Raw genomic sequence first — 17572 nt, 5'->3', positions numbered from 1 at the left:
CCCCCCCCCCCCCCAGAAAGAACGGCTCTGTGACAGGGATGGGGGTGGAAGCTGGCCCCTGGTCGCTTTAAGACAAGCAGGGGCTTGGCCAGGTGGGGCAGGGGTGCTGCAAGGCTGACTCCTGATGTCACGTGAGCCCAGGCTTCACCTCCAAAGGTACTGGTTCCTTTTACAAGGTGGGAGGGGACCCTCAGGGCACCACTGCCATCGATGGTCCCCCCCCTCACCCAGACCACAGCCCAGGCGGGGACCTCACCCCTGCCCGGGGAACCCCTCTCGGGCCCGGGGGCCCCTGGTCTGCCTGGTGGCTGAGCGTGTTGGCTTGTTTCAACGTTAAGGCTTCGCCCGTTTGGGGACAGAAAACCTCTTTGTGGGGCGAGAGAGCAGGGCGATACCTGGGGGGAGGGGCGGAGGGGCTCCCTGGCTCTTGGGCCCTTCTCCCTTCCGGTTGTGAGCGCCAACCCTCCTGCCTGGCTTGGGGAGGGGCCCCCAGCCCTGCAGCCATTCTGTGGGCCACCCCGACTGCCTCCCATCCTCCGCCCTGCCCTCCTGCTCTCCTGATGGGGGCGCTCTGGCCTCTTGGGGCCCCAAGTGGACATTTGTTGAGGGTTCGGGGCCTGCACCCTCCCGCCTCCTGTTCCTGTGCTTCCTGTTTCTGTCCGTGTTATCTGTCTCTCTGTGTCTCAGTCTCTGTATGCATATCTCTGTCTCTCTGTGTTTCTGTCTGTCTGTCTGTCTGTGTCTCTATTTCTGGGTCTTTGTGTGTTTATCTCTGTCTGTATCTGTTTCTGTCCCACTGTCTCTGTGTGTTTCTCTCTCTGTGTCTCTGACTCTGACTCTCTCTCTCTCTCTGTCTCTGTGGCCGGGAGAATCCTGAACCCGGGTGGGCTCTTCCCGCCCACGATCAGCATGACTTCACTAAGACGGGGAAAACCCACCCCGTGTGCCTGGTGGGGTAATTCCCGAGGGAAACACAGGTCGGTAAGCTAGTGGCCCTGCCTTTTGTTGGGGATTTGGACCTGCTGCCAAGCTCCCTGTCCAAAGTTAGCGTCTGTCCCTTGAGGGGAGATGCGGATGCTCCCCCCTGCTCAGTGCGGAAGCAGGGGAGGGAAAGCAGGGTTTGAATCGGTGCTGGAATATATTAAAGGTTCAGGTGTAAATCCACGGGGCAGGGGGGAGGAGGCAGCCAGGAAACCTCTCCTTACGTGAGCCCTGCCCCCCGCCGCCTGGGGACGCCTAAAGACAAGGGGCCACTCAGCTCTTCTTCTCTGTTTCCTGGAGTCTCCATCATGGGGACCTGGGACACAGGAGGAGACCTGGGTTCCGGGTCCGCTGTGGCTGGAGGCAGAAGGGGGTCAGCGCCCAGGCTGGGCCTGCAGACGGAGCCCTGGGGGGCTGGCCGTGGCCCGGGTGCGGTCCTGGCCCATCACCCGCCAGCCCCGGCTGGTGAGCCCGGGAAGCTGGTCAGTTTCTGTTGATCTCATGACAACTCGTTTGGGGACGAAGAGAGCTGGTCGTTGCCTGGAGGGGAGGCTGGGAAGGGGGCTAAGGGAACAGTCCTGTCTGGAGGCCCCCCTGCGGGCCCGGCCGGGGTGTCACCCCCACACCTGACCACGTGGGCCCACCTGGCTGCCCGAGTGGGTACAGCGTCTGAGACCCTGCCGTCGCCCCGCGTCCTCTGCGACTTGCAGCCTGGCTTTCCTGGGCTTCTCCGAATGGGGTGCACGGCGGGTCCCTGGGTCCTGGGGAGCAGCAGGAGGAAGGGAACGGGTGACGGAGGGGGCCTCCCATAGGGCCCACAGCCTCCCTTCTGGAAGGCTTTTAAAAACTGGCCCATTACCTTGTAATTGTTCCCAGCAGCGAGGCCGAGGCCGTGGAGGAGCGGCCCCGCTGTTTGTTTTGCCTTCTGTGTTCTCCCGGCCAGTGGTAACCAAGGGCCGTTTCCCCTTGGTGACGGCGGCGCTGGCTCAGGCCAGGGCTGCTCCAGCCCCAGCGCAGGAGGCCTGGGGGGCGGGGGGGAACCCACAGGCCAGCAGCAGGGAGGCTGCCTCCCCTCCTCGGATCTGCCCCCAGCCGGAGAGCCTGTGGACCCCTCTCCTGGTGCTTCCCCCAGGCGCTGGCCCGGAACATTCCAGAACTCTGGATCCGGCGGTAGGTGTCCGGAAGACCGTGAGGCCACTTGCTGGCTGGCCGTGAGGGGCGGGGCTCCAGCAGGGCCGTGGGCCGCAGCCGGGATGCTGCTTGGGGCCACGAGGGACCCGGCATCCCGAGGCGATTCTGGGGAGGTTTGTGCGGGAGGCGGGGTGTGCGGGAGGCTGGCCGGGGAGGCTCTGTGGCCGAGAGTGCCAGGACGGACAGATGGACGGGAGTCCGGCCGGTGGCGGTGCTTGGAGTGAAAGGGTCGGTGCTACAGCAGGTGTGGCCGCGAGAGAGCGTGAGGCTCCCAGGGGGTGGCTGGCCCGCGAATGGAGGGTATGTGGAGAAGCAGGGGGAGCTGAGGAGGGCTTGGCGGGTGAGCAGAAGGGAGCCCCTGGTGAGCTGTGAGAGGAGGAGGGGTCTGGAACGGTGTCACCAGAACCGTGGTCTTCCCAGACCCAGAGTGGCCGGGGGCTTCTAGAAGCTGTGGGCCAGGGAATCAACAGCCCGTTTTATGCTCCCCCTGCTCCGGTGGGTCTGGCAGAAGGATGGGGCCCGGACAAGCTCTGCCCATTTCTTCTGTTAAACTTGTCGGCTTCTAGCTGTGGTCTGCGGGGGGTGGGGGCGGGGGGGCAGTTATGTTTTAGGGCTGCTTCCTGGAGAGGGCTGGACACCCCTCCGTTTTTCTTCTTTCTGATGCGTGTTCCCTCCAGGTTTCTGCCTTGGGGGTGGGGGGGCCGCTCCACTGCCCCCAGCCTCCTGCGCACAGCTCGGCGGGAGGACCCCAGACTCCGCATTTCCAGCACGCTCCCAGCGTGCCTAGAAGCGGGGTACAGGGTGACTGTTCCCTGGCCCCTAAAGGGGCTGTTCGCTAGGAAGGAGTCGGATTCCACGGCCGTGTCTGGCTTTCCATTTGGGGGCCTGGAGAGGGGGTGCTGTCGATCAAGAACGCTGGAGTACCAGGGTGGGGGCCGGGGCCCGGCGCGTGGGGACCGGCCGGAGCTGTCACACCAGCTCCTTCCACCAGCCCAGCTGCTGAGACCGTTAAACCACAGTGATTCACTCCAGTGCGTTTCAAGGGGAGGCGCTGTGTTACGAAAACATGGGTCCTGGCGCCTCGTTTCGTTGGCAGAAAACGTTCCCCTGATGCGGGAACGGAAACTTGGGGTGGCCTTGGAAATAGTCCGAGTGTGCCCGGCCAGGAAGGCAGTCCCGGGCCGGCCACTGCGCCAGGGGGCCGCAGAGGGGTCCCCGCACCTGGGTCTGCACCGCCCACGGCCGTGACCGTGAGGAGTGTGGGACGCTTCCCCGGGTGCAGCCCCATTTCCCCAAGAAGGTCACCTGCTGCGGGTTGTATGTTACGCCGAGTCCAGCGTGCAGAGAAAATACCTTTCCAAACGCGGGCTGTCTTGCTGACGTTTCCAGAGTCGTGCAGAGGCAAGCGCGTTCATTCATTCTGGCTTCTTCCACCCTCTGCCCCGATTGCCACCCGGGACTAGCCCATTAGATGGATATTGGGCCAATTTCCCTTTTTCCCCACTTCCCCTTTCTTCCTGTTGTGTTCTCAGATGCGATAAGTGGGACAGACTCTGCCCAGAGCCAAGTTGCTTTCCCCAGTGGGATAGACTCAGCCCACACCGAGTTGCTTTCCCAAGAACCTTCTCCAGATGCGCGGGTCCCTGCTACCTGGCCTCAGGAGAGCCCAGGACACAGCAGACCCAGGACCCCACAGGCCACCCCTGCAGCTGCCACTACATCCTGGGGCCGGCACAGCAGGGGGCGCGGGGGAGACACCAGGGAGTGGCCCGTAGAGGCGAGCGAGACCGCTGCCTGCCTCACAGCACCGGCACCTGAGGGCTTCCCGAGGGGCTTCTCTGTCGTCAGTAATGAGCCCGAGATGGCGAGAGGCAGCCACTGGGCTGAGTCACAGACACTGCGAGGCGGCCGTTCCTTTCAGCCGTTCCACCACTGGAAACCCTCGCAGCTTCCCTCCCTCCCCCCCTCCTCCCTTCCCCCCTTCCTCCCTTCCTTCTCCTCAAACCACTGCATTACAAATGCGTCACCAGTGTTAGGTCTTTATGAAGTACTGGGCTTTCTGTGGGCTCCTTACTTAATCCTTACAGCAAACCTGTGGTGTCATGTAGTCACCCTCTCCGTTCCTGGGAGGGAGCACCTGCGGCTCAGAGAGGCTAGACAACCTGCCCAAGGTCGCCCAGCTTGCGGAGCTGAAGCTTCAGCCCAAGTGGCCCAACTGCAGACTGCATGTGTCGTCTCCGTGTTTGTAGGCATTCGGTAAACAAGTTGCCCTCGACTGACCCCATTGCCGCCCCAAGAAGTCTTAGGTAGAGGCCGTGGGGCTACTCAGACGAGGATCCCAAGGGCACTGGCTGAGCCCCTGGGGTCGTTATGGTCCATCCTCATTCTGTAGATTCAGGAACTGGATTTTTTCACCCCAGCGTCTCCAATTTTGATACAGTTGAGAGATACCTACCAAACTCACAAGAGACTGAGGTATAAACCTGAGGCAATATGTTCACGTACAGTAAGGAGAAAGACAGTCAAGGGTGCTGTGTTCGCCTCTGAAGGTGACAAATGGGAGTGGCCCTCCTGTGTTGTCACCCAGTGTCTCTGCTGTCGCCATAGGGGTCGATGTAATCGGAGCTGGAGTCCCTGGCCGTAGACTAGGCCGCCATCCTCCCGTGCTCTGGGTCCGTGTCCTCACCCACCACTCACTTCCTTAAACAAGCCCTTTCCTTAGACACGGCCTAACATCACCTGTTGGGTTATGGCTCGTTTTGGTTACCTTCCGGATCCTTCCACTTCAGCCACCCTCAGGTTCAAGCTGCAACTTTGCATTGACTCCTCGGCTGGCCTCCCGGCTCCCACTCTGGCTGCCAACAGCCTCTTCTCAACACGGCCGCCTAAAAGGATCCCGTTAGGGTCAGACGGTGTCCTCTACCCCCTCAAGGCCCTATGCTGGTGTCTCATCACTGGAGGCAGAATCCAGAGTCCTTAGCGGGCCCTTACGCTGCCCCCTCCACAGCCTCCCTGCCTGCGCTCCAGCCCCTCCGTTTTTCTCCCAGCATCACAGGTGCGCTGCCACCTCAGGGCCTTGGCACATCCTGCTCCTCTGCCCAGAACGCTTTTCCTCTTGAGCAGGCTCGTGCTTTTCTCCCTCCATGTATGTAGGCCTCTGTCGATAAATCACGGTATCAGAGAAGCCTTCCCCTACCACCGGTTCCCAGCATTTGCTCTGTCCCCACGACTCTGCCTAAGTTTTCTTTGACACTTATTACTTGGCCCTGTATTAGCGATATAGTCATTTAACACTATTTATTGAGCGTCTGCTGTGTTCTAGGCACTCTTCCAGGCATTGGGGCTGCCACAGGGAACACAACAGATAAAAATGGGGCCCCTGGGGGGGGCTCAATTTGTTAAGCCTCCAACTCTTGATTGCAACTCAGGTCATGATCTCACGGTTTGTGGGTTCGAGCCCCACGTCAGGCTCTGCGCTCACAGCACAGAGCCTGCTTGGGCTTCTCTCTTTCACTCTCTCTCTGCCCCTCCCCTGCTCACATACTCATGCTCTCTCTCTCTCAAGAATAAAGAAATAAACTTTAAAAATTTTCTGCCCTTGAAGTTTGTGTTAATTGTTGAAATATTGCTGTCTGTCTCCCCCACTAGACTAAGCTCCATGAGGGCACTGCTTTCTACCTGTATGTACACAGCAGGCGCCTAATATCTTTGGCATACATTCCAACCCTAAGGCACCTTATTTGGACTTGGGTGTCTTCCAAGTGTCCGTCAGCTGAGCACGTACAGACCACCTCTCGGGTAGATCACTTCCGCAGGTGACAGTCTTGCTGACTCACTTCTTGCCAGTTTCTGTCTGGTTGGCGAACTCGGGGACTAAGGAACAAAGAAAGGGCCTTGGGGAGCCCAGCCACCCCCTCAGGGCTCGGCGGGTGCTTGTGGGGTGGGGTGAGCGTGCAACCTCGATATTTTTTAGACACCGTCTAGATGCACGTGGGCCTTGAGCACGGTCTGGCGGTGGGAGGTGGTGGTGCCCGACTCCAGAGGCTTAGATCTCCCCAGACCTGTGAGCGGTAATCCTTGCGAGAACACAGAGACTCACGCCATTCGAGGGTTTTCAGGTCCAGTCAAACCGCGGGTCAGCCCGGCCCGACACCCGCAGCCGGCATCACTGCCAGCAGGGCAGGCGGGGTCCGAGCGGCGGGGATGGGTTCCTCGTGTCGCAGAGCAGGGCCTCTGCCCATCCGGAGTGGCCGCGGGGTGTTGACTCGCTCTGGGCAGAAGCAGGTGGCTCTGTCTCTGTCCCCTCCTCCTCCCACCTCGTCCCCCGAGTGGGGAGCGTGCAGAGTGATCGCCTGGCCGTCGATGCTTCCAGACAGGTGGCCATCCTCAGGCCAGGGTGCTGGTGCGTGCGCCCCTCACCACGCACATCGCGGGTGCAGGCTCGCGCCCCGGATTCCTCCAGGGACGCTCCATCTGCAGGTGCCGCCTCCGGGCGGCGGGTCTGCCAAACCGCGGCTCTGCGCTTTTGCTTTTGGAGGAAAGAAAGGGGGGTGGGGTGGAGAGTGGAGAACTGCGTGCCAGTGGCCCAGTTCTAGAAGCCTCTTTCCTCCCCACATGGGAACGTCATTGGCCATGTCCCCATGTGTAACCCAAGGCCACTTGGAGCTCCGGGCCCCTCTCTGGTCTGCGGCCCTTTCTACACCCACCTCTTGCCGTGTGGCCCTTGGACGTCTTCATCCGTTTATGGTTTTTTGTTTGTCGAGGTGAAATTCACATAATACAACTTTTTAAAGAGTATGGTTCAGTGGCATTTAGTACATTCGTGATACTGTGCCTGCCACCACCACCTGTGTCTAGGTCCAGAACATCTTTGTTCCCCAGAAGATGCCCTGACCCATTAGCACCTTCCCTGGCCTCCGGCAACCCAGCGATCTGCTCTCTGTCTCTGTGGAGTCACGTATATCGTATACATGGGATTTATCACATGCGTGGGATCCTGCAAGACATGACCTTTCACTAGATCTGGCTTCTTTCACTCAGCATGAAGTACTTCATTTGAGATTCGCCCGTGTTCCTTTTTGTTTTGTAAGTAGGCTTCATGCCCAGCGCGGAGCCCAACACGGGGCTTGAACTCACAACCTTGAGATCAAGACCTGAGCTGAGAACAAAAGTCAGATGCTTAGTCGACTGAGCCACCAAATGTCCCAACCCTTGATTCTTTTTTTAATTGTGTTTTTTTAAAAATGTTTATTTATGTTTGAGAGAGAGTGTGTGTAGGATCCGAAACAGGCTCCAGGCTCTGAGCTGTCAGCACAGAGCCCAACACGGGGCTCGAACCCATGAACCGTGAGATCTTGACCTGAGCCGAAGTCGCTCAACTGACTGAGCCACCCAGGCGCCCACACACGCACGTATCGTTGGTTTTTTTTCCCTAGATTTTACTCGTAGGGCAGATACAGTTGTTCTTCATTCCAGCGGACGTGGCAAACCTCTTCCCTTGCCTCTCGGCCGTGGTCCTTCAGCCAGCACGTGGGACGGCCATTCGGTAGCTGGGGAGGCCACTTCCTGCCTCCTCGCCTTACACCCCCGGGACAGGCTAGTGCCGTGGGGACCTGGCGGCCGGGCCCTTATGCTTGCCTGGGAGTTTAGGACTGAGTTCTTTGCTGCCTTTGGGCTTGCTGAGGAGGCCCTCCTGTCGAGCTGGCGGCCTGGCGTTCAGAACTTTCCTGGTTGATGGACAGGAGGAGGAGGTCCGTGAGCTCTTGTGGCTTGAGAAGTAGGGTTAAGTCGTGTTCTCGACGGGCCTGCAAGGCGTGGGGCTTGACCTCTCCCTCCGCATCCTGTTGAGTTCCGTGATATGGCACACGAGGAATGGTGATTAGGTTGCACCAGGAGACACAGGGCCTGATTCCTTCTAGAATCCTTTCCAAGTTACTTGGCTGTGGTCCATTCAAGGTCCGGGTGACAAGGCTTCAGTCCAACTAGCTGTGTGGGAACGTGGGCACCTCTCCGCCACCGTGGCCAGTTCAAAGACCAGGAAGCCGGGTGGGAGGTTCCTGTGACCTTTGGCTTTTCTTCTGCTGACCATGGACAACGGGGTGCAGGCTCTGAGGTCCAAGGTTTGGAGCGTGTTGGGAGACGAGGTGGCCACAAACTAATGAGAGGAAGCTGCTCTAAGGCCACCCAGCTAGGGAGAAGTCCCTTGTGACCTTCACTGTAAGTCACCTACATGTTCATCTCTAAAGGCAAGTGACAGAAATTCCCATAATGGAATATTACGCGGCTCCTACTGCATTAAATCAGCATAGGAACTAATCTGTTATGACTTGGAAAGAGCAAACTGGTGAGTAGTATGTGGGGGTGATCCTTTGCTCTAAGTGGACTGTCCCCAGTGGGAGGGGGACACTTCATACGTTTCTGGATTGAGATTTCTTTTGTGTGTTTTGAGACAGAGAGAGAGCATGAGCAGGGGAGGGGCGGGGTGGGGGGGGAGAGAGAACCCCAAGCGGGCTCCATGCTGTCAGAGTGGCATCAGCACGACTCAGGGCTCACAAACCGAGAGATCATGACCTGAGCCGGAACCAAGAGTTGGTCGCTTCACCGGCTGAGCCACCCGGGCGCCTCTCTGGGTTGAGATTTCTGATGAGCATGTATAACGTTTGAAACATTTCAGATCAAGATCGAGGAAGCAGTTTTTAAAAATGATTGTTGCAAATCTGAGCCTGGCAGTTGGTTCACATGGATTGAGATCCTACAACGTTGGGGTGTAATTCCTTTGAACCAGCAGCATCCCAATGTTGCAGGGGGCTCATTGGAATGCAGACCCCCGGAGCCCACCCCCCTGATTCAGTGAGTCGGGGACCGGAGGCCAGGTATTCTCTTCTCCCTCCCGGTCCGGGGCCCCCACTTTGAGAACAGCTCCTGTGAACACCATCACAGAAAAACGCCCCTACAGCCTCTTCTTCCTGTAGAAAGTTTTCGGGACTTTGGCCGCTGCTCTTGACCTAAGAGCTTACACTTGGAGTTTTTGAGGCTATTCATCCACACACAGCCTTTCCCCTGGGATCCCACAGGCTGTCCCCGGGGACAAGCTCTGTACCCTGCTTCCTGCTCCCCGTGTGGGCACTAGGCAGGCCCCCCCTGATGGGCGCCCAGCCCCCAGCACAGGCTCCATTCCCACTGTCTCCTGAAGGCCCTTCGGCCGCTGTTTCCGTGTGTCAGCGTGTGTCACTGAGATCCCTTCAAGAATAGCGGTTCTCATCTGAACGGAGCACCCAGGCTGTTGCCGTCACAGCCCTGATTGGGCTGCAGCCATGAGTCTTTATTTTAATTTTTAGTCTCTGTATGAATGTAATGCCAATTTCCCATGGGCAAGGTTCAACTGATGTGAGCCCTTTCTGAAAGTGCTGTGAGTAATCTGGGTCCTTCCGTAGGTGTTTACAGCAGGTGCATTCTTGGTCTTTTGAGGTCAGAGGCTAGAGCTCTGGACCATGCAGGATTTTCTCTCCAAAGTCGCTCATCAGAACTTTCCAGAAGGGACCGATACATTTTGTTGGCTCTAGGGGCAGCGACTTCCCTTTTATATCCCTGCTTGGGAAGAACACGGCTTCTCTCCTGGGGGTTCCCGGGGAATCTGTCCTCAAGTGTGCAGATGGGATGTAGTGGGGGAGGTGGGGGAGGTGGGGGAGGGACCTTCCTGCTGGCGGGAACGCCTCTGCTGGGGACCCCGTGGCCAGCCTCGCACGGAGCACACCCCGAATGTGCTCACCACCAAAGCAGCGTGGCCCCGGGTCCTGGCTCGCTGGAGCACGACACCCTAACTGACAGGCAGGGCCGGGCAGCAAGTCAGCAAACTACAGAGTTGTCTTCTGATTGAATCACAGACCGCCCAGGGCATGCTTCTCTTGCAAAATTCTGGGCTGCAAACACCGATGTGTGAGGTGGGGAGGCGGAGGGAGGGAGTTTATTTGATCTTCAGGTGAAAGGAGGCTTTATAAATAGGTCACCTTGTTCCATAGCCTGAATTTCATTCTTTCCCCATCTTGGGTCAAAACAATGGTTTTACTGTGCTGAGGTCACTCGGGACACACTGAGGGGGATTGGAGTTAACAGGAGGTGAGTGTGTGACTGCCACTCTCTCCCCGGTGGCCCTCCTGGGTGTGTGTGCCCTGCCTCCTCCCCCCCCCATCCATTTGTCACCCGTCACCTTGCTTGCGTCTCCATCGGAGCGCATTCCTTCCACCCATTTAACGGACTTTTCCTTAAACCACAAAACAAAGGGATGATTTTTTTAGTAGAGAAGAGCTCCACGGCCGGCTGCTGCCAAAGTGGGTTTTTTTGGGGGCGGGGGGAGGTGGACCTGCAGAGTGACAGGCAGGTGCTGAGCGCGCTGTCCTGTCTGAGCCAAGAGTGGAAATTCTTGCCCCTCTCCGGTCTCTGCCCGCCGAGGGCCTCCCTCCTCGCCTGCCCTCCTCTGGGCACAGAGCTCCGCCGTGGGTTTCAGGTTTCCGGACAGAGTCGCTCTGTGCTGGTACGGGGCCCGCGGGGCCGGGAGCTACCCTGGTTTTACTGGGCAAATTAAAATTATGAAGTAGAAGCAGCGCAACTGGAAATCTTGGGAGAAATCGCTGTAGAAACAATGTGCCTCTTTGGGATGGCGTTCGGGCTGTACCGGTGATTCTCGCCCTCCTCCCGGCTCTGGACCCTCCCCGTGTGGCTTCCTGGGTGAATTAAGCCTTTATCCTGTGCTCGGTTTCAAAGTGACACACGTGGAGAGAGTAATTCCTTCAGGAATTACTTTGGGAAACAACTTCTTTGTGGAAGATTCGTTTCTGTGCGCTTCAGAATCATTTCGTGGGGCGCCTGGGTAGCTCAGTTGGTTGAGCGTCTGACTTCGGCTCAGATCATGACCTCACAGTTCGTGGGTTTGGGCCCCGCGTCGGGCTCTGTGCTGACAGCTCAGAGCCTGGAGCCTGTTTCAGATTCTGTGTCTCCCTCTCTCTCTGCCCCTCCCCTGCTCACACTGTCTCTCTCTCTCAAAAATAAATTTAAAAAAAAAAAAAAAGAAGAAGAAGAATCATTTCATTACCCAAGGAGTACATGCGTTACAAAAAAAAAAAAACATTCGGTTCAGAAAGCATTCAAAGTGAACGCATCTTTCTTCCACCCCACCCTGCAGGGTTAGCCGTTGTGAAAGGTTTGGTGTTTATTCATTTTAGACCTTTCTCTGCCTGCCAACAGACAAACATGTGCAGATAGAATCTTCTTAAATTCTGTTCTTACAGAAGCGGGATCACGTTCTGCATCGTGTTCTCCAGTTTACTTTTTAAGATGTGAGAGGATCACGTTATGTTTCGGGGATGCCCGCGGTCCCAGGGGCTGCCTCCTCCTCGCCAAGGCAGGGGGTGTCGTGGGGCCGTGGGCGTCTCTGTCCACGCGTCCCCGTGCGGGGCTCTCGGGCTCCTGGAAGAGCGGCTGGGGGTGATTGCTGGGGGTGTGATGCCGGGATGGCAGCCGTCGCGTGGCACCGTGTGCCCAGATGCGTGTTGTGGACACACCCCCGTACCTGCGCGTGGCTGGCTTTCCCCAACGTTCTCTCTAGACCACCTCAGCCTTTTTAACCCCGTGCATCCCACGTGGCTCCCTGTCCCCACTCACGGATGACAGTCTGCCAGCCTCCCTTTAGTCTGCGATGCGTAGACTGAGAGCGTGAGGTGTCTAGCAACCGCTCTTCAGCTGCAGGCGCCGGGGGACACGGGTGCGGTGTGCACGCTCCCTCCCCGTCCAGAGAGAATCAGCCTGTACCTTTAGGTCATTAAAGGCTTGGGTTAAGATGGTGCCGTGGCCCAGGAATCAGACCCCCAAACAGTGCTCTGTGGGGATGCACTTGGCCCCTCACATCCTCTAGGGACCTGGGGCCCGATCTGGCTGTCCCTCGGCCTGAGGAAGCAGGAGGCTGTGGGAAGATCATCTACGTAGAGTCCGGGGCCCACCTGGAATTCCATTACGGACAGGTGGCCCTAATGGGTCTTGGAGCCACATGCCTCCCCATCCCGTGGCAGCCGCGGGGTACACTCAGTGGGATGCTTTTGCCCGTTAGAGGGTCTGAGAGACACCCCCTTGCGCAGTGAAACATGAACTGACTTTTGACCCATCGAAGATGATGTGTGTGTAGCATTAGTTGGGGAGAGTTGGGGGGTTTTCAGTGGAGGGAAAGGGGTCCCCCCAGGTCAAACCATAGGGCTTACTGGCATCTGATCTGACAGCAGACACCTGTCCTCTGGGCCCCACCCCCAACCCCCGCCCCTGGTCCCAGAGCCTTTAATCTCATCCACACGATTGTAAGTAAATGCAGAGTCTTAAAGCTCCTAAGGTGTGTTTGCTCATGTCCCTCTGTGTCCCTCTTCAGGGTAAGACAAGCCAGGTTACAGGCCCAGTGTCCCTGCCCCGTGGCTGTGATTCCTGCTTCCCTTCCACTGTGTGCTCCTCTCCTCCGCCTCCAGGCAGCCCTCCAGTGCAGGAGACAGACACAGCCATGTGCTTGGCTTCGATGTTGGGGGCGGGCCCTCCTCCCTTTGTGCCCAGGCATACTGGGACCAGTGCTGTGCCAGGCTGGTGAGTGGGAGGAGGGCCCGGCTGAGCTGTGAGCAGAGGGAAGTGGAGCGTGAAGAGCGAGGCCCAGGAGCACCCTCGGGCTCAGGGACGGCGCCACAGCCGCTCATCAATGTGGGCGAACTTGACCACGAGGCCCACCTGACAAGGGAGAAGTGCAGGGCAGTGCGGTGGGGTGGGCGGCTCGCCTGCGGTTCCAGGTGAGGAAGAGATCCACGCGGCGTTTCCCGAGCCCCACCCCCCGTGACTTGTCCCACACGGAGCCCCGCGCCAGCAGCGGCTCTAGAACTTGACCCCACCTCAGGTGCAGATCTGTGAGGACTTGCACGCTCTCTGGCCGTTGTGTAAAGAGGGCCCTTTCCCTCACGGGCTTTTCAACCCACCCTTTTGCGGTTAGTTTTCTCCCTTGACTCTGTTTGATCTTTAATCTGATTTTACCTGTAGAAAAATAATGTTGCCAGGAGTTCCCAACCCAGAATGACTTGTCGCCTCCCCGGCCCCGGCAAGAATAGAGCTACGGTCAGAGCCCCTTTGAGCATATTTTACTTTGCTTCCGTTGAAATGCGCATGCACACAGCTGTGTGTGTGTGTTTATAGGTCTGCGTGCATTCTTGCTCCCCTGCTGCATTTGTGCCCTGTGCTAATGTGTATATGAGCTTTTATTTTATTATTATCAATTTATTTATTTTGATAGAGACAGAGATAGTGTGAGTGGGGGACGGGAAGAGAGAGAAAGAGAATCCCCAAGCAGGCTCTGCACTGCCGGCTGCAGAGCCCGATGCGGGACTTAAACTCATGAAACCGCAAGATTGTGACCTGAGCCAAAACCAAGAGTCAGATCCTTAACCGACTGAGCCCCCCAGGCGCCCTGTGCGTATGAGCTTTGTGAACGAGAACTCCCGCAGAGAGAACGAAAGAGCCACAGCCCAGCACCACGTGGACTTGCACGCCCTTCCCACTCATTAGCCCCGGAGGCTGCGTGTGACTGGTGGGTGGCGGCGGCAGCAGCTGACACTCCTGTGACAGCTTTAGGCCCTGAAAGGCCTGGTCATCTGCATTTGCCTCTCGGAAGGCAGGAAAGGGGACTGGTCCCAGAGCTGTGGCCTGTGCTGCTTCTTCTGGTTCTGCCTTGAAGTTTGGGAGGACTCTCTCTCCCAGTATTTGCAGGAGCGTCACAGGCCAAACCAGTGCCTCTGTTACTCTGTCCCCTCCCCCGCACCCCAGCACCACGTCCGAGCATTTTGGAAATAGCGTCCACAGTGTGCATGGGGGTTTAGAATGGAGGTCAGCAAACTGTGGCCTCTGGGCCAAATCTGGCCCACTGTCTGGTTTTTTTGTCAATAAAGTTTTATTGGAACATAGCCATGCCCGTTCGTTTACATAATTATCTGAAAGGCCTAGAATATTTACCAGCTGGCTGCTCACAGAACATGTTTGACTTCACAGAGACATTAAATTTGATCTGCTCAACATTTCAGACACTTGGGTCTTGGCTCAAGACCAGTGCCCATCATAGGATCGAGTGCAGTGACCAAGAAGATGCATAACAGTGACCTTTGTTCTAGAGCACAGCCTAGAAAATAAAAATAACATAAAAGCAAAAGTGAAAATGCCAGTTGTAGCAGGTCCTCTCTGGAACGCTGTCTCAGTTGAATCTTAGCTAAGCTCGGGACACCCAGGGTTCCAGAAGCAAAAAGAGCCTCGGGAAGGCTAAGGGTGAGTCCTAGGCAGTGGCCCAAGGTGCGTGAGTCTCCCCCAGGATTGGAAGGCCCGGGGGCAGCGCTGGTGGAGGAGAGCAAAGCAGGGAAGTGCACATGGCCGGGGGGAAGAACCGTACTGGCTCCTGGAGACCCACGGAAGGGCCGATCTCTGCGGCCACATTTAAAACTGGAAGGAACGGGGGGCAGCCGGATGGCTTCAGTGACTTTGCACGGCAAGGAGGTGGCTGGGTGTGGACAGCAGGTCTACGAGAAGGAAGCATCAGCTTTGACCATAGCCTGGACACGGGGTGGGGACAGGCAGGTGACAAGTGAGTCAAGGATGGCTCTAGGGTTGCTATGGTAGTTGACCACTTGGGGGTGGCTCTGAAGGCCAGAGCAGCCGCAGCAGCAGAGTGGGTGGGCCGTGTCCCCTGGACGGGAGCCACCCCTCTTCCTCCCAGAGACTCGCCCTGCTGTATGTCACATGGTCCAGGGACCCCCGAAAGGACCCTCCCTCTTGGATGGTTCCCTGGGTTGCTGGCCCAGGAGGGTAGGGGCTTAGCACAAGGGCCGTGCAGATGGACTTGCCTGGAGGCCGGGGACTCTCAGAGCTGGTCTCACCGACCTGACCAGCCACCGAGGTTATGCTGTCTTTTCTGTTGGCTCGTTCTGAGGCTGGGCTGACTTTGTGGCCGCCAGATTCCTCCCCACGTACATCTGCCTCCCACCACGGCACTCCGTCTTCAGCCGAGACGATGTGCGAGGGCCCTTGTCTGGCTCAGAGGTTGGCCGAGCTTGGCCAAGAATAGGGACCAGCTTATTCTCATAAAGTTTTACTGGCACTCAGCGCTGCTCGTTTATCGACGCACATCCCGGGCTGCTTTCAGGCCACAAGGCAGAGCTGTGCAGTTGGCAGAGGCTGCCTGGCCTCAAAGCCTGAAACTCTCTAGCCCTTTAAACCAGAAGTTTGCTGATCCCGGGTCATATGTATACAGGCCTCAGCTCACAGGCCTGAGAGCTCCCTTCCTCTCTCCCTTTCTTACCCCCCATCCCTTCCCCAGCTCCACCTTCCCCATTCTCCATTTCCACCCATTTCTCTCCAAAGAGCTTTCTTTTTTTTTTTACTGTTTATTTATTTGGAGAGAGAGGGAGAGAGAAACCCAAGCAGGCTCCGCGCTGCCAGTGAAGAGCCAACATGGGCCTCGAACTCACGAACTGTGAGATCATGACCTGAGCCAACACCAAGAGTCAGGATGCTTAAACCAACTGGGCCACCCAGATGCCCATCTCTCCAAGTGGTTTAAATTAATGTGTTGCAAGGACTTCTCCCCACCTTCCTCTCCCACGTGTCCTGCCCACCGAGTGTCGCCCCGACCCCCAGCCTCCTCCTGACTCCCCGACCTGGGCCCAGCCTGGGAACGCTGAGGTGCTGGGCTAGATCCCACCGAAGGGCAGTGGCCGCTGTGCTCCAGGAAGCAGTGAAATGAGCTCTCTGAGGAAGTCCACTCCCTCCCGTCCTCCAGAGAGCTGACTTGGGTCCCCACCAGAGTCCTGCACAGAGAGGTCACGGGGCACCAGCCAGGGGGAGGTGCCCGGCAGGGATGTGATATGGGTACTTCTGACTTGGAGAACTGCCCCGGACCCGCTCAGGGAAATACTCGGATGGAGCCTGGGGAGACATGGAAGAGGGGGGCAGTCAGGGAAGGCTGCAGCCTGGTGGCCCCCGATCTCTGCACTTACCAGGACCATGTTTGCACCCCGGAACTCTGGCTCTCTCCACCCCCACCCCCACACAGCCTGGCAAGCACCCGGGTGCCCCCTCTGGGGTCACAGGTGAGTCCTGGAGGTTTCGATGGATCTTGGGACTCAATGGGCCTGAAAGCTTGAAATTGGCGATCTAGGACATCAGGTCACAATGTCCACTGAACTTTCCAGAGCCAGGGTGGTCCTCTAGGTGCAGAGGGACCCCTCTGCTCTATACCAGCTTTGCGCACGTTTGACACAAGAAGTCCTAGCTTGTCTCTGAAGAAATGACCATGCGTCAGGGCGCGAACAAGCCTTCCATCCCGCACCAGAAAGAGGAGGGTGAGAAGCGTGGCGTGCTCGCTCAGATGCGGGAGGGGGGTCCAAGTGTTCCCGCACAGGGACGTTTATTCTGCCGAGAGCCAGCCTCCTAGAGGCCTGGCCGCCCTGAAGACGTGGTCCCAGGGGAAGGAGGCCCTTCCAGGTTAGCGGGGAGACCCGAGAGACTGCAGACACCTCCCCACCTCCTAGCCCTGCTGGCCTCCAGGCACCCCACTGGGAGGCCCGTGGCCCCTTCTCCCAGATTCCCCCGCACGGTCCCTGCCCCCATCTCCCCGCCGATGCTCCATCACTCCCGTAGTGGAAAAGCTGGGGGCCGCCTGCAGAGGGGAACCCCCGGGAACCCCCTCCCCAGGCTCCTTTGGATTCCCTTCACCCCAGGCACCATGGCCTCTCCCGGCCCCTCCAGTTGCTCACTCAGTTGCATTTACTTAGCCAGGAGGCTGCTTCTCCCTTATCTGGTTGGCCCTAGGAGCCCGTCCCCCAGACCAGACAGCCAAGAGTCCCTTCCACGGGCCAAGGAGGTTTGTGATGGCAGAAAGAAGCTTTTCTCGAGGGAGACTCTGGAAACCAGAGTGGCATGCTCTTTTCCCTTCGCCAAGGCTGGACACCAAGGCCGGGAATGGGGAGGGGGGGGTCAGTCTGCCCCACGTATCAGACCCTCCTCCTTGGTCGTAGTCCTCGCAGTACAGCCAATGGAGAGGAGGGGACAGAGGCAGAGAGGCCTCTCCTCCGACCCCATGGCCTGGTGAAGCCAGAGTGGGAGGAACAAGGTGTCTCGGAGTTGGGCCTCCTCCCCAGATGGGCTGTTGAAGGGTGTGGCTGGGGAAGAGTGACGGTCCTCGGGGCGCCTGGGTGGCTCAGTCGTTTAAACGTCCGACTTCGGCTCAGGTCATGATCTCATGGTTCGTGGGTTCGAGCCCCGCATCGGGCTCTGTGCTGACAGCTAGCTCAGAGCCTGGAGCCTGTTTCAGATTCTGTATCTCCCTGTCTCTCTGACCCTCCCC

At 58.1% G+C, this 17572-nt stretch overlaps 1 protein-coding gene across 1 annotated transcript in view; it reads left to right on the top strand.

The window, feature by feature from the left end:
• Nucleotides 1-17572, top strand: part of SPSB1 (splA/ryanodine receptor domain and SOCS box containing 1) — a 66239-nt gene that overhangs the window by 37571 nt on the left and 11096 nt on the right. The gene's annotated exons all lie outside the window — the stretch shown is intronic.

This window comes from Crocuta crocuta, unplaced genomic scaffold (assembly GCF_008692635.1).
Source record: "Crocuta crocuta isolate KB4526 unplaced genomic scaffold, BGI_CrCroc_1.0 scaffold13, whole genome shotgun sequence".
NCBI lineage: Eukaryota > Metazoa > Chordata > Mammalia > Carnivora > Hyaenidae > Crocuta > Crocuta crocuta.
The sequence above is the reverse complement of the archived record's forward strand: the minus strand, read 5'-3'. Positions and strand labels throughout refer to the sequence as shown.